At 37.9% G+C, this 24,492-nt stretch overlaps 1 protein-coding gene across 1 annotated transcript in view; it reads left to right on the top strand.

Annotated features, from left to right (window-relative positions):
- LOC139741214 (uncharacterized) overlaps positions 1-24,492 on the top strand; it is a 46,902-nt gene that overhangs the window by 279 nt on the left and 22,131 nt on the right. The gene's annotated exons all lie outside the window — the stretch shown is intronic.

The following is a 24,492-nucleotide window of genomic DNA, read 5'->3' as shown; positions in this document are numbered from 1 at the left end:
TAATACACTATCTACTATATTCTAACCAGAGTACACAGTGAGCGCGGTGACTAGGTACTGCACTGTAGCTGTTGCGAATACCAAATGTACTGTTGTCAGAGCAGAGTAATTTTATTATATACGTGTCAGTATCAGTAACAAGCTAGACCTATGTTGCGGATGGGGCAGAGGTCGAGGGGAGCCCCATTTTGAATTGAATGACTCATGCAAGGATTCTATGCTTTTCAAATTTATCATCAAAGTTAGAAGTAGATCTATAAATTCTAAGTTCAGCTGAAGTTAGACTGTGACTGTGTGAACATGAATAACGTTAGCTTAGACGGTTAACACTGGTTAACAGTGTTGGCGTTGCACGACTTGCACTTGCAGTCAAAAGTCGTAATCATGGCTGGGCTCGCTCTGAAGACGAGTGAAGTCCGATGGAGATTCAGGAGTGTCCATCAGAAGGCGCTGCGCCCAAAGGAATATTCTGTGACTCTCGTGTGAGCATTATAAATTTAATGTTACATTTTGATGGGCGCTAGTGTACTTTCGCACCTCTTCATCAATTGATCTCAAGACACGCACAAACTCACTCTAAATATCCAACAGCCACAAATATTTGCATCTGAGCGAGACTCGAGCCTAATAGAAATGAATTTTGACATATGTACACTTGTTGGAATATGTCGATCGCAGCTAGTTCGCTCTACGATAACTGCGTTGCACACAGCACGGTATACAAAACACGTTCATGGCAGCACAGCAGCGAGCACCGTGATTGATCTAAATGTAGCTACATGTATCAGAGCAGAGCTAGTTCTTCGATGGTATCTTTAAGTAGATAATACTTTTTCCCGCCTTTCTCTCAGCTTGTACCGAGTCGCGGTGGCAATTGAGGTTTGGAGTTGTTCATGTTGTGTGTGTGCTTGTGTGTGTGTGTGTGTCTGTGCGTGTGTGCTTAGGGTTGTTGCTCATGTTGTTTGTGTTTGTGTGTGTGTGTCCTGTGTTAATGAAAGAAGATTTTGAAAAATCTGTGGTTATAGACAAGGGTGAAAGAATATAAAGGGAAAGGCTAGGAAAAGGAGGGAAAGGGGAAAGAGTTCCTTTTGTACCCCCCCCCCCAATAAGATTGCGTATTTTGAGCTCTACCTAACTGTCTAAAAGAGGGCGACATTTTGATGGGGGTTGAGTAAAAATGGGGCGTGGAATTTTTGGGGGGTCATTACTAAAAAAAAAAAAAAAATCGTTGAAAAAATGTTTTCTCTCCTCTCTCATGTCTCCCTTATTCTGTTCTCTTTCTTCCCTCTCCCTCTTCCCTCTCCCTCTTCCCTCTCTTTCCCCTTTCTCCTTCTCTCCGTTTGACGATTGCCATCTCCAGTTGACTTCCTGCATGAACCTGTAAAAGATAAACATGACATAATAAGAAAGAGAAAACATTATGTTGAAATTAAGTGCCGGGTCTGGGACTCGAACTCACTATCATGAGTATCTGAGCCCAGTGCGTTCACGATCGTGCTGCATGATGAGTTGCGAGGCGGAGGTGATTCGTGGCAAATAAACAATGCATCAAAACTGTACTATGCTCGTCGTAGATGGCGCTACTTGACATTTACGTAGTCTGGTCTAAAAGTACACGTGTGTACTGTACGCACGCATGTCCTCAGTCAATTTCAGTCTGGTACAAGATGTCTGACGAGACAGCAGCATCTAAATCGCTATACCCTAGCCCTAATCCAACAAATTAGTATTCCCTTTCACCAACATTAAACTAAATAAAGGCTATGCCTTTTATGGGAAGACTTTCTTAACCTTTATTTAGTTTACCACCAGCAAAAAAAATTTTAATATCACACTGCGCAAACTATACATGGTCCGCATCACCCTAGGACACCGGGGTCTGCGTCACCCTAGGACACCGGGGTCCGCGTCACCCTAGGACACCGGGGTAGGACACCGGGGTCCGCGTCACCCTAGGACACCGGGGTCCGCGTCACCCTAGGACACCGGGGTCGGCGTCACCGGAGGACACCGAGGTCAATGTTACCCTAACACTAACCCTGACCCTAACCCTAGGACTTCGGGTCCGCATCACCCTAGGACACCGAGGTCAACGTTACCCTAACACTAACCCTAACCCTAACCCTAGGACTTCGGGTCCGCGTCACCTTAGGACTCTGCGATCAACGTTACCCTAACACTAACCCTAATTGTTAGTTCTAATGTAAACGTAACCATCGAAATAACATTTTTACATCCTGACTGTCAAGTTGTACATGGTCACGGCCGAGTTGTCTAATATTTGTGGCATGTGAAGGGTGAGCTAATTACAGTACCTTCAAACGAGCGATGTAGGTACGTGCACAAGGCGTGCATGCACGCGCACACAGTATGCAGCAGTAGGCGCGAGGCACAGTACAGTGGAACGGTGTCCACCCATCGCATTTCGCTAGCAATACGACTCGATCTGGTTTAACATCAGAATTTATCTTTCTTTTTTAAACTACTGTCCACCAGGAGCTTAATTCAGGAAATGACGTGGCATTATCGCTTTAACTTGATCACGACAACGAATTGGCTGTAAAGTGCGCACAAAAGTTAGGATTAATCGCTAGCACTGTAGCAGCATACGTAATGTTAGTCCCACGTACGTGAAATGAAGTTGGTGAGTAAATTATCACTATTATTACATTTTTGTAGGATTTTATTAATTTTGCCACTATTCCTACCTATATAAATGTGTCTTGTAACAAAATATATTTTCTTCTTATTTTTTTTTTCAATTTATCGGGGGGGGGGGGGGGGTATAAAAGGAACTCTTCCCGGGAAAGGAATTGAAAGAAAAGATATTTAAAAGTTACACCAGGAAAAAAAAAAATCAAACAAGGTTTACACAATAGAGAGTACACTTACAATAAAAACTAATGATAATGGAGAAGGAAAGAAAGGAGAGAAATTTGCATTATAAAGGAAAGCAAGGGAGAGATGGATGTTTAAAAAGAAAAGAGGAAAGCAAATGAATAAAAAGATTGAAAACAAAAACAAAAATTACTATGTAGAATAATAGAATGACAGATGAATCAAAACTGGATGAAAGCAAAGGTGAATAGGAAGGAAAGAAAGAATAATACATGTTGAAAAGGAAATAGAGAAAAGCATACATTAGAACGACACATGAGAAAAAGATATTGGAGAGGATCTACAAAGGAAAGGTAGTTAGAGGGAAAAACCATGACCCATGAATGAATTGATTAAAGAACAACTTCAGAAAGTACAATTAAGTAGGAAATTGAGAAAGCAAGACAAGACAAAACCCACAAAGAAATGATTGATGGGAAGGAAAAGGAAAGTTAGGAATACCTGAAAATGAAAGAAGAAAATATAGTGAAGAGAAAGATGATATGTGGTAGCACACACTCCTGCACGCTCTCAACTGCTTTGTATAGAAGCTACAATTGCTATCGCAAGACTTGGCCAAGGAAAAGGAAAAAACAATTTTAGCTTTTCAAAGACACCATAGAAAATGCTGCTGTGATCGCTACTTTCAGACCAAAGTGATTGACCCTTATTGCATGCGCTGTATGTATTTGTACTGTGCTGATTGCATGTGTACAGAGCAGCATTTCAAGTGATCGAGATTTTCTAATGATTTTCCGACACTTGACATTTTTAAAAGTGTTAAAACTTAACTTCTATTAGACTTAGGGGACTCAGATGCAAGTATTTTAGGTTACTGAATAACTACTATGGTGAGTTCGTGATTGTTTGGAGATCATTTGACGAGGTGGTGCAAAGGTATACTAGCACCTAACTGTGACCAGCCCCAACATGCAGCGTTGGAGCTGCGCATTGTAGCAAACAGGATCATGACAGACGCAGTATAGTGCCTAAAAAGCAATATGAAATCGAAAAAATTCTGTAATATGAAGACTTACAGTTGAAGTTGTAATGTTGACAACAGACTGCGTTCAAATTTTGGTTCTGCCAATAGTCCCTTTCTGTTCGAATTGAGGAGTTAATGCGACTCGGTCGAGAGGAACTTGGGAGAACGACATCTTATACAGTCAATGGATTTGAAATTTGTGCGCATGTGCTGGCCGTCAATCCAGTGTAGCTTTATGGCAAGGCCTTATTACTGTTGGCAAACCCTTTCACTGTATACATGTATTGCGTTGCTTAAATTGGGTGAGTAAAAAAGAAGCGATCCCAGCCGTGCAGGCCTTGTCAGAAGGCTAAAAGCATTGTGACTCCGCCAGCTCATGAATATTCACGAGTAGGTCCTTATGAGGAGGAGCGACTCAATATTTTTGAGAAACATGTACGATGCAAAGCCGGGCACAACGAAGAAGGGGAAGAAAATGATAAAAAAAAGGAAAGAAACAACTTATTGTCATCACCATGACCTGCTCTTGTTCTCTTTTGAATTTGATTTCAAACTCCCTATCCACCTCCTGATCCTGCATAGCTGTTGCAATATCCATGTTGAATTGTATATGGATTATTTGCCTTGCGATAAACGAGACCGTAGTACAATGTACTACGTGTATAAGGGTTTCATTCATTTGCCATTCAACGCGCGGCTACACTGTTTGATGTCACTGCACTTTACTCAACTTCTGTGGGGTGACGTCACTTATGCATATTTATACGCACATGCGCAGTGTGCTGCATACTGATTTCGAAAATGGCGGATGGGACGGGGAGCTAGGAGATGGACCTGTTAAAAAAAATGTTTTTTTCAAGATCATTGGACCAGTGTGAACAAGAACAAGTGAACGAAGGGTAGGAATTAGATAAGAAACTTATGTATACTATAAAAGTAAGTTATTTTCTAGTGGTATTCGTAACTTACGGAGGCGCGAAAATCTGTGAGTATGTTTTTCAACCTTACCGATATAGCACTCTATTGACTCGGGACGCTCCCACAGTATGACTGTGTACAAGGAGCGTCCCGGGGTTAACTAGCACCCTGAATTCCATATTAATCACATGCACACTGTTCCCACTGATGCCCAAAAGACATGTGCATCATCTGTTTAATAGAACGGGGACAGATTTTTTTTTGTTTTTTTGCTAAAAATCCAATATGTAACCTGATTTCAAATTCACTGGATGCGTTTCCTTTTGGCTTGCCATAGAAGCAAACCCCATGCATACAGCATTACCATATTGGATGATTAGCTACACTAACCAATAGCATCTCTTGCTGAGTGCGTGAAATGCTCGCATAGTGCGCAAACTCTTGCTACAACTGCACATTAACGTTAACATGTTTACAGAGGCTATCGTCAGTGAAGCAATGTGCGGCCTGTAAAAATCAACACAAAGCTCTCGACCAGAATTCTTTTGACCTGTTCTATGATGATTACTGGCTGTCACCTGCATGGTAAATTCATTAGATGCGTGGCTAGCCATCTCTAGCTAAGTGTGCTAACACTTTGCACAGTTAGCCATCTATTGCCTGGTGTGCGAATGCTCGCTGAGTGCACAAACTCTTTTACTACAAGTGTGCAATAGCATGTTTACAGTGTGTAGTGCCAGTGATAGCAATAATTGTTGTTGTAGCCATTGAATGTGCAGCCAGTAAAAATTGATGCATGGCTCTCAACCAATGAGATTGCAAAAATTTCATGACCTGGGGGCATTTCATGAAGCGTTTTGTCCGACAAAGTTGTTGGACAAATTTGCTCTCAGCCAATCAGATGCAAGGATTTCAGTAGCTTTTAACAGATTGTCAGAAAAAAAAATCTGACAAAAACGCTACATGAAATTCACATTGACAGTGTATGGCCAGAGTATTTGTGGATCTACATGTACAAGCCATCTGCTCCTTTGGAAATAGATTCGTTGCAGTTTATAGTCATGACTATGATATACTTGATTTTTAACAAAAGAATTCCTTACAGATGTCAGGTTTGCTTGACTCTAGCCTGTCTACATTGTACCTAGTACTACATTGTAGGGTGTCTGAACAATTTTTTCAATTTTGCCGTCATGAAATTATTTCATAATTTTTGCAGCGAAGTGCTTCAGAAGGTTCGTAAAAGAATTATGAATTTCATATTTCATGACATACAAACATTTCACAACTGAAATAGTCCCATTCAAAGTTCTGAAACACAAGCAATACTTCTCCAATTATAGTGGCATACATTTCCATCCCAAAAGCGCATTTCACTTCACAAATAGCTGAGAGCAGGTGCAGGCTGAGGGGGCGTAATAGGCAAATTTACCTGTACCTGTTTCTAATGTTTGTGATTGTGGTGTTGTGGTTGTGATGGTTGTGGTGGTCCTGCCCATGTACATTTGCATGCAGACTGCAATGTATTGTGTGCAGACAGTTCTGCCATAGGCCTTTTATGGGAGATTGTATGAATCTGCATATGTTGGACCGTAATAAGACTCATCTCACATGGGAAAAGAAAAACTCGTACATGTGGGTTAATTTGTCAGCCAAAAAATGAAAATAAAACATTCAGGATAGGAATTTCAACATCTTTAAATTCTGTGAAGGGTATGATTTGATAATTTCAGCCTCGTAAGTATCTAGAAATGTGCCGATAGATCAGCTGGTTACTTCAGATTGGCAAAGGTTAGTGCAGTACAGGTACTACAGCAGTTGTAACTGTTCACCCAGAGGTGCAATAGGCCTCTAGCCAGGACCAGCGGGGCAGGGCCCTAGGAGCAATAGGGTAAGCCTGCTGCCTGAAGCTGCACAATCTAGAAACTGAAGTATGTTTGACTGTTTATCACTTTAACATTTAGAATCGACTGTCATTATCTGAAACTTCACTGCAATAGGGGTTTATCATAAAGAAAATGACTACAGTGATAATTCAGTTTTGTTTGAACAAGCCAGTTCATAATGAGCTCATGTGTACAGTGGTGAAAATGACCTTTCTTTTTTCATAGTTGGCCAGGCACTTCACTTGATCTGAAGGCAGCATAATGCATTTAAAGCTTATAAAATTCGTGTTCAAACAAAGAAAAACTTGTGCAAAGGAGGTAACCAGAATGACTTGTCAATTAGCAGGTGGGAAAGCATACTGTACATGTATTTCACTGTTTTCCCCAGAATGTATTAAATTTTTTTTTTAAATTCATACTGCCAAATACCAGGCTTTCTGTCTGGTGGATGTACTGGAAAGCACCATTTATAAGGATCATGAATAATCATGACATCACAGATGCTTATCTCAGTGAATTTACAAACCAACATGCATGTTGGTACAAATGACCTTTTTCTGCTCATGCGCAAAGTGGGATTACGAACGAGTCTGTTAGGAGAGTGTAAAGATTGTGTAGTCTAGCTTACCAAACTGGAGTGGTTAGGGTGCATGCCAAATATTCATTGACAATTTTTACCCTAAGATTATCCTAACATTATGGCATCATTGTGCAATTCATTCAAGCGTATGGCACAATGTGTCTGGTTGATACTGTGTGTTGACTACAGTAGATATTGCTAGTCACCTGGGGCAAACCATGAGGGGCGGCATCATTCTCCTGTTTTCTTGTGTGGGTGGTTAGGGGGACCACTTCACCTGGGTAGCACCCTGCTCTTTGCGATTAATGAATGAATGAAGTGGGATTTTGTATGTGCATGAATCTAGATAAAACATACGGGACCTCCATTAAATGTCCTATCCAAGAGACAGAGTGTTTTGCCTCTTACTAGAGGGGATGGTACACACAACATTGCTCAGTGATACTCTGGAATCGAACCTGGTTCCTTTGGATCTGAAGGCAGATGCGCTACTGACTGAGCCATGTCACCAGCCTACTATATTTACAAGTGTATGTAAATAACATACAAACTTGTGTAAGTATATATTCACCCTGAGTAGATATAAGCACACTATGACTATCTACAATACATGTGTACTATCAGGCCAACATCTTGTTCATAAGATGTGTGAAATGGATGTTGTTTGATACAATTGTCACACACTTTGTTTCATGAAATGAAAAATAATGTTAATTTAAAAAAAAAAAAGCTACTTCATCTGAGAGCTGAATAAATTATCTGTAGACCTTCTCAGGATATTACGTTTATAAGAAGTATAAAGAAATGTAACATATTGGTAACATGTAGAAATAAGTCTAAAGATAATTGTGTGGCATAAGAGGGCATCTTACTTGGGATATGAGGGCGCCCTCACTTGGATCATTACGTAAAATTAAAGTTTGTTTGTACAAGCTTTAAAATGATACATTAATGTTAACAATAGCAGTCAGAAATGACTGTCAACAGACACATGTCTGCCACTGCAAAACGCCTTGACATTTGGGCTTGTACTACAAGTATGTGACACATACAACTGTATTGGGTTTTATAAATCAGTTTACTTTGATTCAATGCAAAGTTGGAATGTAGAATGCCTAGGTGACAAAATGAGAAATTGGGAATTGGTTTTGTTCCTCATCTGTACAATTTGTAAACATGGCCATTGATATGATACTGCCAGTTTAGAGGCCCTTTGCACATGGCCATTTTTACAATCAGTGGTGTAAAATGCAGTATTAGCACTAATTGGTGTATAACTTTCTTATACACTGACAGATATGCATTATTTTTTCTCATAAACTTACCACCCACAGTGTCTACCTTGGGTACCTTAATGAACTTTCCTCTCTTTTTCTTTCAGATGTGGCAGGCACTTACATGCTTGAAATCCAACACTTTTGGTGTACTCACTCTGACATAGTATTTTTGTCAGAGCTGGCATATTAAATTGTTTATTCCTTTTTATTATTTTTGTTGCTGTTGTGATAGACAGGTATCCAACTTTAAGAACTATTATGTTTACCAGGTTCTGCTTTGTCTTCTTTAAATACTGAAATTGTCCAAACTTTATGTTTCGGAGGTGACATTTTCCGTTAACAATTAACCCCTCTTTTGAGTTAGCTCTTGTTCACAATTATAAAATTCAACTTTGCTAATTTCCATCAAAACAGAATAGTGATCAATCTGACTTAACTTTGATCCAAAGATTATTTAATTCAAATAACTTATCATTTTTTGGTGAGCGTTTATAAATTTATGTAACTTTTCCGTTAACATTTCTGTCACCTCCGAGACAACAGATTTATGTATTTAATTTTTTTATTCTTGACATTAGTTATACATTACATTTGCAAAAATGTAACATATCCCCTCACATTATCTCTGAAGCAAGGTAGTAGAAATATAGCCTGTTGTTTTCATTTCGGAGCAATTTCCAATTTTCCGTTAACACTTGTCACCTCCGAAACAATTGTCACCTCCGAAACAACAGGCATATTATATTTGATAATTTCTCGAAGACAAAGCAATTTTGTTTGATTCTGTCCAATTGACAGGAATCTCTTTTGGATGACAATAGTAATATGGCAACAGGAAGTGAGAATTTTCTAGGGATTAATAAAAGATTCAATAAAAACTAAAAATTACTGTTTCGGAGGTGACAAAACACTGTTAACAAGATTTTTTGTTCATTTCTGTTGAAGAGAAACCATATCATGTACACCAATGGTTTCATTTATTTTAGTAACTTAAGTCTCAAAGTGGAGAAATCAACTACCACACTCTCACTCTTTTTTTTATTGCAAGACTGTACGTTTTAGGGCAAATTTACATTTTTTCACTTTTTTTAACAATGAGAATGCACAAAATACACCCATCTGTTGTATATATAGTATTGTAATCAAGATCATTTCTCCTGCTTTAGTTAAGTAAACATATAGATGCTTTCATCTTAGAAGCTTGATTTCCAACAAGCAATTTAGTTGTGAAGATTTACCAATCACAGCTTTCCTTGTAGGTTGCTTTTTCTTGTGTTTCGGAGGTGACATTGTTTGTTAACACCATATTGTTATGTGATAGTGAAAGGTAAGACTTCAGTTCCTTTTCACTATCTATTAACATTTTCTAATACATTTAATATTTACAAAATCATCACAACAGAAGTGACTTTTGTATATACATAGCTCACCAGAATTCCCTTGATACCAAAGTAATACATGTGGCAGTTCATGCATGCCATAGTCCACAATCTTAAAAAAAAAAGAATGTAACAAAAAAAAATCATCAAATAATCAAACTCCACAAAAAGGCCACATGCCTATAGCTGGTGCACAACTTGTTCTTGAATTCATAGTTGTTGTTTTTCCATGTACAATGTGGTAATCATAAACAAAATTATGTGATTTTTTTTTAATATGACAATAATCATTACATTTTCCTAGTTGAACCAACTGTTTATGACATTGTATCTTTTAAGATTATTGAAGTTATGTGACAACTAAAGTGAAAAGAGGAACAAGTCACCAGGACTGGAAAGGGAAAGATAAAAAAAACAAGATTTGTAGTTCTATTTCAGTACTTTTGATGAGGTGTATACCTTGTTTTGTTATGATGTTTTATCTTAGAATTTGACTTTACACTGTAAGTACTGGAATTTCAAGGAAAAGAAAATGGTTTCTTAAAGGACAAGTCCACTTTCATATACATGTGGATTGAGTGAATGCAAATGTTCAACAGTAAAACATATCATTGAAAGTTTGGGGGAAATTGGACAATCCATTCAAAAGTTATGGGTTTTTTAAGTATCTGCGCAATCACTGCTGGATGAGAAGACTACGACAGTGTATGATGTCACATGCATACAACGATATAAGGAAAATATAAGTGAATTTCACAAAACTTTACTTTTTGAAAAAAGTGCACATTTCTTCAACTTGCTTCTGATGTATTTTAGGGCAATATTATTCACCCTGCCTTCCAAAAGAGAGAAGTCATGTGTTCTTTTGTTATGCAAGAAAAGTGAAAATACAGAATGTTGAATTTTCTTGATACTTTCTCTATATCCTTGTACTCATGTGACATCACAAGCTATTCGAAGTCTTCTCATTCAGCTTTGACTGAGCAGAAACTTTAAAAATCCATAACTCTGGAACGGATTGCCTTACTTTCCTCAAACTCTCACTGATGTGTTTTACTAATAAACTCTCACTGATGTGTTTTACTAATATTGCTATATTTACTCAACCCTCATGTCTATTGAGGTGAACTTGTCCTTTTCCAGTTTCGGTCCCTTATACATGTAGGTTTATTTGAGACCAGTTTGTGTCCGGGACCTTCTGTGAAGTTGATGGGGAAAATTACTGAACAAAAACAAATTTTCCCCTCAAGTTCACAGAAAAGCATTATGCTGCTCTCTTCAGCTGGGAAACACAAACTGTTGTCTTAACCAAACTGTAAAAACCTGTTAAAGATTAGTATGAATTACAATCTCAAACAAAATATGAGCTGGTATCCATTATCATGAAAGAGAATAACCAAACAAAATAACAAGTAAGAACTGAAAGAAAGAGCTTATATTTGAAAATTAAAGCCATGAGGAAAGACATGAATGTTCACTAAATAGTTAACACCTGAGAAGTTGGGTTGTCTCTGTGTTGTGTCACCTCAAAAACAATAAAATGTTTTTTCTTATCATATACTTTTTACTCTCAAAAGTGACTGTTAAATATGCATGATTTGCAGGTAATTTTCAATCAATTCAATATGATATGTAAAATATATTTTAGTAATGTCAACAGTTTAAATGAATCTGGTGTATAGAAAATTTGTCCCAGATGAACCAAACACCTTTCACCAGTATTATAACATTTGTATGGTGGCTATCAAGGATGATGAAGAATTCATGAACATCCTTGAATTAATATATTTACAAAACTATGTGCAAACAAAAACGTACACAAGTCAAATAAGAATTTTTGCTTTTGGTATTCATACCGTATGTCCCCGCCAAAAAATTACAGTGGTACCCTCCGCAACAATAACTTTAAAGATAGTGAATCAATCTAAAATACAATGTAAGGGATTGAAACTATAACTCATTGCCCACGCCTTACAGAAAACCCCATTCAATTTGCTTCAGAGGTCAAAGAGAATTGAGGATTTTTGTAGAGCATGTGAGGAATCCCTTCCCTCCAAGTTCTGCATGTGTTTACACATTAATATGCAGTTCCAAGAGCATCCAAGTGCTGAACTTGGAAGAATCAGACTCCTGACATCCTTTATAACAATCCACATTTCTTTGAGATCACTTAATCAAATTGACTGGGGCTTTCTGCAAAATAGAGCTAAGATGTTATAATTTAAGACCCCAAAGTAGAATTTAGTTGATTTAATCATATTGGGTGCTATCAATGCAAAAGTCTCATTGTAAATTTTTTTGGGGGGACATACAATTGTACTATATAAATACATGAACACAATGTTAACATTGAAAGTCACCTCCGAAACAAAGTTATTCTTCCCTGGTGTTGTGGAATAAAATATTCTGAGAGTAAAGAAACATTACTGAAATGATCTTACACCCTCATTTAAGGTAGAAAATGGAATGCCATGTTTCTTCAGGTTACAATATCTAGCTTATGTCCATCATATTCTTACTGTAAATTAATATTTTAACACAATGTTAACATTGAATGTCACCTCCGAAACGAAGTGATTCTTCCCTGGTGTTGTGGAATAAAATGTTCAGAGAGCAAAGAAACATTACTAAAATGATCTCAGACCCTCATCTCAAGTTAAGGTAGAAAATGGAATGCCATGTTTCTTCAGATTACAATATTTAGCTTACATCCTTTGTCCAAATGGAAGGCAAACTACCGGTACCCATGCTAATTAATGAAGTGTAAAAAAACACTTGTTCTGTGTGGTTTATCTGCTTGAAACAGGAGTTAATTTCTTGTTCTCGAGTTATGATTATTAAAAACATTGATAAAAAGAAGAAGTTTTTGTGTTATTGTCACTTATTCTCAAAATAAGTGAGTGTTAATATTAATGTCACCTCCGAAACATTCTAATATGTTAACTGTCACCTCCGAAACATCCATGTGTGAAAAATCCAAGTTTTAAAGAAATGATTGGAATTTCATTTAACCTACATAGGAAGGTTGCCCTTCTTAAAGACTTGTTATAGTAAGAGTTTGACCTGGCCTGCCCTCTAATAAATAGTTAAAATCTTAAAAATTACATGTCAATTGGTATTTTTTAGCAAAAATTTATAAATCTCTTGTATTTTTTTTTAATTCACTTTATATTCAACCCCCAAATAGTTTTGATTCACAAACTATATATTGTTGTTAACCATATAAACTTTGCATGGTGAAGTTTGACTACAGAGTTTTGTCAATATGGTGCAATTCATGAAAGCAAAATTTTGCTTAAATTTACTTCAGGTGCCAGGGTTTTCCTTAAATTACACCAATAACCCTTCAGCTTTAAGGTCTGAAATGTTATTTTTTCAAAAATTTGAATACTTTCAAACAGGAATCAAACAGAATAATGAAAAAATATTGTGTTTGAAATTTTGACCCTCCAAGTACAAAAGTTACACCACTGATCGTAAAAAAGGCCACATAGCACTTCATGTCAGAATCTAAGTTAAAATTTTCATATGTATCCTCATGTTTTTAGCTACTGCCTCTAGAACTTTATAATCTACAAAATTGTTTATTGAATGATTTCAAGTTTGGTGTGAGTGCTACTGTGCTAGTACATGTGTTGTTATAATACCAGCAATAGTGATAATACCAAAGTTGAAATCAGGTGGTATTGGCCAGTTGAATTACATTGTAAAGTGTGTACTATCAATACCCTGAAAGTTAACTTTGTGATACAGTGAACTCCCGTTATAAAAAAGTCTTACGGATCGGCAGTTTTCTTTCATTATATCGAAATTTCATTATATCCAAACTAGTAAACAATAAAAATGCATAGAGTGGATAATGTTGCAGCCTGAATTTTTACTTCATTGTTACCGTAATTTCGTTACAACCGTATTCGTTATGACAGGGGTGCCTACAATCTTGGTACCGTATAAAGCACCAATGATCTGTGCAATTGACCTTTTATCAAAATTTTGTGTTGACTAGTCTAAATTCAAGACACATAAGCTAATTCAGAATACAGTGCTCCCCCAATTGGGAACCACTTTAGCGGGAACCCCGCATACCCGTGCAGACGTGCAACAAAACTTGATGTAACAATTTTTTCACATCTTATTTCCACTGCTCTAATAATCAGAACCATGAACTGCTTTTTTGGGACAAATCTGGCTGAATCACTTTCATTGTTCGTCATCAATGTTTGAAAATAATAAGAAATTAAATAATTGCAGGGATTTCATTTCCGTACCAGAAGGATTTTTTTCAAACCAGTTCCCGATAGATGATGCCGACTGCAATCTAAACATTTGCCGTTTGACAGTGAGATACACCGCAGAGGTGGTCATCTTAAAATCGAGTGTCGTCAGCTTCTACCTATGCACTTACACTGTACCACTCCCTTCTGTGTGATAAGGAGATTCACTTTCCCCGTGTGCGGCTCATACTCTCCCCATTCATACATAGTGTGCATGCAGTGTGTACGCGTTTGTGTATGGCAGCTTTAACAGGGGAGGCATAAATATGAGAAATATATGTTCGTACGATCGTCGCAATAAACGTCGTCGTAATGTGCATGCTGTTAACGACATAACAGCATGTGAAAGTTTGCAAAGCTGCCTCTTTCTGTGCATTAATAGGGTAGGCATCGTGGCTATCTGTATGTACTTTGATTTCTAAACATGGTTATTTTGTGGATCAAATGAATAAAGGTTTGTTCCGATGATGCATTATTGCTAAAATTATGAGACTGCTGTGTATTTTCTTATCGTCGTTTTGTGTCTGCACGTCGTAGCGTGCCTGTAGGCCTACTTGTTGGCTGTGGCTGTCGGCGGGTTTAATAACTGCAATTTAGTGTAATGCCCACATACTTGGCTTCATGTTGTGTGGTTTGCACAGGCCAATATCAGCCACCGCTTAAGCGGGAGCACCACTTAAACGGGAGAAACCCCATCTCCCAACCCCTCTCGTTTAAGCGGTGAGCACTGTATTCTTATTATTTCTAGTTTGTAAAGAGCTTCACACTCTCATATTTTCAGGAAACAATATTAGACAGTGGTCTTCCATAGCACAAAGTTACATTTTAGGGTATCAATACACTTTTAAAGCTTGTAGTATTCATGAAAAAAAAATTTTTTTTTGTTTTTCTTTTCAAGAGCCAGCTAGAAATGTGTAGTGATTAGTGTGTCACTGTGTGTGTAGTTTGGGTAATGTGTAGTGCTGATGTGAAGGTTTGTACATGCCATGCATAAATAAGGCAACTTTGATATGACGATCTTGCACCATTACTGTAAAAGTGGATATTTTCGCGTGTTTTTAATTCCGCGGAATCAAGACATCACGCACAGGCACATATGGCAAGCAAAAATATTCGCATGCTTTTATTTTCGCGCTAGTTTCTGGTTGCGCGAAATGCGCGAAAATTTGAACACCGCGAAAATTTCCACTTTAACAGTACTTGTTCAGCCTGTGCATCCGTTTAAAGGTCTTGTTTACCTTTGGGAACAGTAATTCAAAAAATTGTCAAGATATGACATTTAATGCATATGTGTAGGTCTGTTGTACCACAAAACATCCTATCATTTAAAATTTTCGCAATAAAGCCTAATATATGAAGAGATAACAGTGTTTTTCTTAATAAACCGTAACTGTAAACAGTTTATTCTGGAAACATTTCTATTATAATTGTTGTTCACACTTTGTGTATTTAACAATACTCAACATCGATAATACAGATTCAAATTTTTACGGTGGTTGTTTTTATCCCTAACTCACAGTTTAGAACTATTTCAAAGCGCTAATGCTGGGATTTTGTTACATCTGCAAATGGGAAATTATGCCTTTAAGCAGAGTACCCAATAAAGCAGTATCTCATTTTGTGGAGACTACTGTAATGTTACAGGGAAAGTGTAGAGACCATGCACAATAGACCTAGTGTAAGAACTAGACAGCAATAATACAGCAAATGGTGGGAAACAGGGAAGTACTCATGCGCAGTAGAAGGAAACTACTAGGAGTAGAGACTTGAAATAGCATTCAAATATAACACCTGCCAAAATTCTAGCAGTATTGCAATCCATTGTGAATGACAGCTTTCTCTAAAGGATTCTTGTCTTCTTTGGTAGACAATGACTTTCACTGTACTGTATATATTTTGCACATATTTATACAATTACAATGTATGCTCAAGTTATAAATGCTGAATTTGTTTTAAACCCACCAGAACTGCTGTGGTCTGTGAATTTCTGTTCTGGAGGACAAAGCATGAATACGTGTGAGCAAAGTTCACCCTCAGTCATTCCCTTTCCTGGACTTTGCGATGAAATCTAATGAAATTTAGAACAGGAGTTTACAAATACTGTAAGTTTTCACCTCACCATTCAAATTGCAATGACTGTAAAAAGTACTTGTGTCATACAAATCTGTTGGCACTCAAGAGACACGCCTGAAGTTCTCTTTAATCAACCAGTGTATAGTTCAATTTCTAATCTTTGATTTTATCCTGTTATTTATATGTGATTTTTTTTTTTTTTGTTTCTTTTTTTTTCGGGGGGGGGGGGGGGAGGACCTTGATGTGCATGAGGCTAGGCAGTTTAATGCAGCTCTTATGTAGGAATGAAGTGTGACATATTGTGTCTAGGATCACCAGAATAAGTCTTGTGTAGCATGGTATGTGGCCACTCCTTTGCTAGGATTTCCCTTGATTTCCCTGGCCTGGTGGGATGAGTCATATCAGTGGGCATCGATCACTGCATCGTATTCAAAGCAAACGTTGGACTGATGGTGACAATATGAGAACCTTTCCCCTCTTTCTCAGATTCTCCAGATTTTTTTTCCCCCTAATATTGGAATCATGGTCACTGATGTAACAGACTTGCACTTGACTGTTCCATGTGATGTACAACGTGTACCCAGCATACCACCTGTGATGCATGTATCTTGTATATTATACACGTTCTATGTATATAATCTGTTAGGCCCCCTACATTGTACAATGTATACATGTGCACAATCATGCAAGAGCTCCTACAGTACAATTGTACAATGTTTACAGTCTACCATGAATTTGAGTGCCCATGAACATGTGTATACTTCACAATTAGAGCTATCATATATAATTTTACACAGTAAGTAGTGCATTTACATTGTAATGATAAGGTTTATTAAATATAAAGAGTAAAGTCCTGCTCTTTTGTTCAGTATACTTCTTCTTTTCTTTTTTTTTAGTAACAGGGTATAGTGTAGAGAGGTCTATGTGTGTGTTGTTAAAAAATAGTAGCGTGGATCCTATCAAATGACTGGCTGAGATCAATTGTGTGACCAGTTTTTCATTTTGCCTAACATGACCAGCGGGCATAGGTTTTTGCCATTGACCGCATACACTGTATACTAATGACTAGGTACCAACGACCTCTCAGAGATACACGGGTATGCGCCTGACTGGCTTGCCATAATCACGCTTTGACTTCACAATTGCATACAGTACTTCAGCAGTGCGCACTCATTCAGTTACAAGTGCAAGCTCAATCACTTATAAAGTTGTACTGTAAAACAACTTCTAAGTTTGTGTTCAGTGTGCTTGGAATATTTCTTCAGACTGGAATATTGGCTTTCGAGCAAGTCCTACAGTTGTATATGTGGCTGACTAGTATTTACCAATTAATGTAAATGAAAAATATTTCACAGAATCATTTGGGGTATTCACAGTGGAGAAAGCAAAGCTGTTCTTTAAGTACCGTAAAGTTCCGTGTATAAGACGCACCCGTGTACGTATAAGACGCACCCCTACTTTCGGACCTAAAATTAAAAAAAAAAAAAAGAACACGAAAATTTCCACGCAAATATTGTGTGTGTCATACATATTATTTCAGCTCAAAATTTCCCTAGAATGCAGCATGTATTTGCTTTATTTTTCATTTCCGTTTATACTTTTTTTAAACGGTATTCATCGGACATCGGCAAAATATGGACGACGCAAAATGCGAGACTTGTCTCGGTACTCACTTGCTATTGTTTCGACTTTCAATCGTGGTAGGCCTACATGTATCATCAAAGATCATACTCATGAGTGTACAGCACGATCTTTGCTATCATACATAGGGTGTCTCGCATACCGTATTCGCCGGTGCAAAGGCCGCAGCGCCGTATAAGCCGCACCCTCGATTTGAGCAACGCAAAAAATAAACTAGAGATTGTAATTTGTCATCACTGACAAATTAAGGTGATCCGATTTTTTTTTTTAATCAATGATTCGAGGTCTGATCGCAATAGGCAACACCATACAGGTTTCATCTGTGTTTAGAGACATTGGTTGTGTGATGTTTGGATTCTCATTTAGAAAAGGGAGTCAAATCTGTCATCTTTGGTTCCAAATTCTTTATACACTAGATAACGAAGATACAGCAACAAATATATAATTTAGGCATGACCATACAGGTTTCATCTGTGTTTAGGGACATTCGCCGTGTGATATTCGGAATCTCATTTAGAAAAGCGAGTCAGATCTGCCATCTTTGGTACCATATTCCGTATAACACGTCATAATAAAGAGACAGAATGAAGTACATTTGACCACTGACCTCACTTTGCACAGCCAGGATGGCATTTAAGCAAAATGTGGTTATTTTGTAAAATGATTCTTGTAACATGGTCTTTGCGTGTGCAAAATATGGAAGAGACAGGACATGTATTCACTAAGATACAGAATGAAACATTTATGACCTTTGACCCTAATTTACATACCCAAGATGGTGTCTGATCAAGAAGTTGTTATTTTATGAAATAATGTACGTGACATGAACTAAACATGTGCAAAATTTGAGGGTGATAGATGCTGTTTTTCTTGAGTTATTGCAAAGAAAGTTGCAGAAAGAAAAGAAACATCTCAATACATTGAAGATAAGCTTTAAATTCAACCACGTTTTTTAACGTGATCCCGACATCGTATGAAAAAAACGAAGGGTAAAATACAACAGCCTAAAGTCTCAGCTACAACATATTAAGATCTGGGAGAAATTCACCGAAGCATAAGTGAGCTATTGCTCGAAAAAGATTGTCATAGCTTCATTCGCAGAAAAACTGCACTCCCATAGAGATAGCACGTCATAATGAAGATACAGAAAGAATATATGACCTTTGACCCCACTTTGCACAGACATGATGGCATCTGAGCAAAAAGTGGTTATTTTGTGAAATGATTCTTGTAACATGGTCTTTGTGTGTGCAAAATATGGGAGAGATAGGACATGTATTCACCAAGATACAGGATAAAACATTTATGACCTTTGACCCTAATTTACATACCCAAGATGGTGTCCGATCAAGTAATTGTTATTTTATGAAATAATGTACGTGACATGAACAAAACATGTGCAAAATATGGGATTAATAGCCGTTGTTGTTGTTCATCTATTGCACAGAAAGTAGTAGAAAGAAAGAAAAATATAGAAAAAATTATGTTATTTTTATAGAAATTTGAAGGAGAAGCATGAAAAAATCAGAAAAAGATAAAGTTAGGAAAGGAGATTAAGACTAACTAAAGAAAAAAAAAGGAAAAAAAGTGTTCAAAAAAAAAAAAAACTGGCAGGGGTGAGCATCGAACCAGGGACCTTAGGATTACGAGTCGGATGCGCTATGCAATGACCTATTTCATGCTCCATAGGCCCTGTGTATTAAGCAAAATGACGCTGCATCGAAGCCACATGCAATTTTTCAACCAAGTTTTTCGATGTGATACCAACGTTGTATGAAAAAATGGAGGTCACGCTTACGATAGCCCAAAGTCTCAGCTACAACATACTAAAATCTGGGAGAAATTCACCGAAGCATAAGTGAACTAGTGCTCGAAAAAGAGAGTCATGTCAATTTTCACTGCCAGAAAAACTGCTCTCCCATAGAGATAACACGTAAACTGGTCAAATTTTACAAGGATACTTTCAATCCATTTTTACGAGGTGATGACGTTATCCAATCAAAATGTTGTTATCACATTGATGAAAGAACATTTCATAAGCTACAACATACTGAAATCTGGGTGAAAATTGGCGAAATTTAAGTGAGATACGCTCGAGTGAATTTGAAATTTGATGACGTCATTTGGAAAATTTACTTTGTTTACTTTATTAAGAAATTTGATATCTTTTAATCATTTTTTCAGTATCGCCAACCCATGAAATGACATGTACAACTCATCAGCTTTTAGAATATGTCAAGAAAATGGGGGGTCATCGTCCATCCTGACGAGTAAAATCCGATTTAAAATTGGCGGTTTTTTGGCATAGTTGCACAGTGTATCCCCATTGACGCACGCGCGGAATTTTGAATTTGACGGGCCCGTATGATGTCATATTGAGTCGGATCGACTTGAAACTTGATAGAAATATTCCTTGACATTGTGGACATCCGATCCGTGTGAAAAAACTGAAAATTTCTATTGCATATGAGCTGTGCGTGCGTATATGCGCGCGCGCGTACGCGTCCGTCCGATTTTTTCAATTTTTCAAAAAATGCTCTAAATGGTCTGAAACGTGTGCAAAAAAAATTTGAGCTCGATTTGAGCATACAAATATTTCAACGCGCGCGTACGCGCACGTACCAAGAGAAAATGTGAATTTTGAGAATATGAGTAGAATGCGCATAACTTGAAATATATGTGACGTAAATTTCATTGAAAAACTTCATTCCATTAATGAGATATGATTGAGAATGTGTTTTCATATAATGACGTCATAGTGACGTCACGGTCGACTGATCACTTTGATTTTAGTTCGATTGCCGTCTCTGGGACACGATACATACATGGTATAAGTTTGAACTTGATAGGCATAGTACTTTCTGAGCTAACCTCTGCACAACTTTTGGGGAGAAATAAAGAAAGAAGAAGAAGAAGAAAGAATCCGTACAGATACAATAGGTGATCCGAGAGGATACTCGGATCACCTAAAAATAAAAATACTAAAAAGTAGGGTGAAAACCTGATGCTTGAAGACGAACGATGAAGACACTTTACGGTAAAAAAAAATACTTACACGGAAATAAATGAGTGGGTACCATACAAAATACGATGTTCTCGCACACACGTACACATGTAGATACATCGTTCAATCGAAAAACTAGGACAAAAACTCACCTCCAAATTTTTGCCGATGCGGTAATAACTTAACAAAAATGAACAAAACACGCTCAGAAGTACGATTGTACTCTGAAAATAAGGTATAATGATACGAAAGCAAAAGAGAGAAAATGAGAGAAAGGGACAGGATATCTAGAGAACATATGCCACAGATCGTACAACGATCTTCGATTGTGCGAGTCGCTAGTCCAGTCACATTGTAATAGACAGGTGGTTGTCTGTGTACAGTCATAGACAGGTACATTGTAATAGACAGGTACATGTATTCATGTAATAGACAGGTACTACGGTACATTGTCATAGACAGGTACATTGTAATAGACAGGTTCGGACAAACACTTATTGGTTGGCATTGCGCTATGCTTTGAGCTTAAAGGGAACGCAAACCCAAAGAGCAATGTGGATTGAGTGAAAGCAGTAACATTAATAGAGCACATCAGTGAAAATTTGAGGAAAATTGGGCAACCGATGCAAAAGTTATGAATTTTTAAAGTTTTGGTGTTGGAACTGCTGGGCAAGGAGACTACTTGAGGTTATGACGTATGAGTGGACTACAATGTAAGGAAAATATAAAGAGAATTCAATAAAAATTCATTTTTCATGAAAATTACACATTCCATCTTGATACTGAGATATGTCAGGGGTAGCAATTATTCCCCCTGTTTTCTGAAAGCGGTTAGTCAAGGACTTTCATTTTGCTAGAAAAGTAACTTTTTGTGGAATTCCTTTTATATTTTCTTTATGTTGTTGTCCACTCATACGTCATAACCTCTAGTAGTCTCCTCATCCAGAGGTTCCAACACCAAAACTTTAAAAATTCATAACTTTTGCAGCGATTGTCCGATTTTCCTCAAACTTTCACTGATGTGTTCTACTAATATTAATGAATCTACTCAATCCACATTGCTCTTTGGGTTTGCGTTCCCTTTAAGTTTTATTTTTGCCTCATTAAAATTTCATAGAAAAGACAAAGAGGACATACTGATGAGGAAAGTCAAGTTGTGAAACAAACACGGAATGCAGCTTTGCTTGTAAGATTTGTATACCAATATTCATATCATCGGGGGATGGTTGCCTCCTTGGTTGCCTCCTTGGTTGCCTATTGTGTAGTCCCATACATGTATAAATGTGTTAGTTTTTACTCCCGATTTGCCGGGTTGCAGAGACCAATTTTGATTTTGCCGCCAGAAAGGCCGCACCCCAACTTTTCATTTTTATTTTTCTGAAAAATACTGCGGCCTATACGCCAGCGAATACGGTATTGACGCATGTCAGACTGGAAGATTCATTACGAAAAATAAGAAAAACAGTAACAAGTGTAGCAGAGGGATCGTACACCGAGACATACGGTACGTACGGTAATTACACTCACTGTTGTTTCGCCTGGAGGGATTACCGGTAACGTGTGTCTCTTGTACTGTATCATGCTTGTATGCACAGTGCTAGCCTTTTGCAAAAGGCAGCTCGCTATAATTTCAGCACACGCACACAGAGAGCAATGGACTTGCACACACAGCGTGCAACGGGCAAGCGCGCTCCGATCCGATCGTTGTGTGCACGTGAGTCCATTGTGAGAGCCTCTTCAGCTGCTGCCTTTGCAAAAGGCTTGCTAGCTGTACAGTACCTAGCTAGCTAGCTAGCTATGCTATCCTCGATCCTGGCCTCGATCGTGAAGAGCATGCAAAATAAACGCCATGCATGATATGCATACACCGTTGGCCAGACTGATATTAGTACATCGATAAGTTTTACGGTATCGGTAATTTAGTAATGATACCTGTACATCGCGTATTTCAGCTACTAGGTTGGCTGTTGGTAGCTTGGTAGACTGATATACATCGGTACCTGGTAGCTTTACATCGCATCACGTATTACAGCTGCATGTTGTCTATGGCCAGATTGATACATCGGTCATCGTAACTACGGTACACAAGGCTGATGTAAGTTTATCACGTATTTACAGCTGTTGTGTGTGTCCAGATTGAAAGATTGCTCATATATCCGTAAGTTTTAGTGATTGCTTACCCTCTGAACATCGATGGGCATACATGGCCCCAAGTTGACCTTATAAAATTGGATGTACGTGACAGATTTTTTTCCCGTGATTCGACTGTACCCGTGTACAAATTGTATAAGACGCACCCCCGATTTTTAATGTTTTTCAACGAAAAAAAGGTGCGTCTTATGCAGGGGACTTTACGGTATTCAGTAGAATCAAGGAGCTTCAAACACAGCTCCTTGATAAAATGTACAAAGTGCAGTGTACGTAGCTAAACCATCACTGGATGACTACTTTACCCTGTACTTTGCATGCAAAGTCTTGCTGTTACTGAAACACTTATGTGCCATTCTGGAGTTAGGAATTCATACAATATTGTTATACAAATAATGAATGTTTATGAGTGCAATGGACGGAATATTTCATGAGGTGAAAGATGAAATGAGTCATTCAACGAGGCGCAGCATCGTTGAATGGATCAATAATTTCATCTTTCACCGAATGAAATATTCTGTCCATTGTACGAATGAAAAACATTTATTATTTGTTTTTTATAACACTTAAAATAGATCCTTTTCATTTGATGTTTTATGAATTTAGAAATGCGAGAATGTGCGGGATCTGAGATCAAGAGAGTGCGCACTGAGCGCTTCACGCTAGCGCGCTGTCGCATGCACACTGCAAAGCAAGCATTTTACATGCGTAGTGTGCCGGGCTGACTCTCGGCGTGCTTGAAATGGAGCAAATCGTAAGGATCCAAGATTGCACAGTAAATGGAGCCACAATTGCACAAGTAATGACGTAATAGTAAAATGGGACGCATGATAAATGTCAAACAACCGATCAAATGACAAGGATCTATCTATAGCTGTAGGTGTTATATAATGCACTCTATGTATTTCAGTGTAAACATCTTATAGTCTTTCCTACCTTGGGTTCATGTAATTGCAGTGTCACTATTGCAATGTCTTTCCAGTATTCAGACTGCAAGCCCTAGTTTTGGTAGTCACATTACGATAGTAACTCATTGGTGTGCGTTTTCTCTCCATGGTCAAGTTACAATGTAGCTTTGATGAATAGAAGAAGATCGCGTGTACAGTATGGAAGAGGTTTAATCAAGATTGGACATAAATAAAGAAAGCCGCTGGACATAGTACAGGAATTATGTTATTATATACTGTTAAGTATAAGGCTTTTTTGCAGTGCTTTAACATGTTTTTAGCTCACCTGAGCGAAAGGCTCAAGTGAGCTATTGCGATCGCCCTTCGTCCGGCGTGCGGCGTGCGTCATCCGTCGTCCGTCGTGCATCGTGCGTAAACTTTTTACATTGTCATCTTCTTCTTGAAAACCCCAAGACCGATTTTCATCAAACTTGGCAGGTAGCATCCCTAGGGGGTTAGGAACTCAATTTGTTAAAATGGGCACCATGCCCCACCCAGGGGGT

The sequence above is a fragment of the Diadema antillarum genome, unplaced genomic scaffold, assembly GCF_040938485.1.
Source record: "Diadema antillarum isolate AM-2024a unplaced genomic scaffold, OU_Dant_1.0 seq00000910_RagTag, whole genome shotgun sequence".
In the NCBI taxonomy this organism is placed as follows: Eukaryota; Metazoa; Echinodermata; class Echinoidea; order Diadematoida; family Diadematidae; genus Diadema; species Diadema antillarum.
This window is presented reverse-complemented; position numbering and strand designations above follow the sequence as displayed.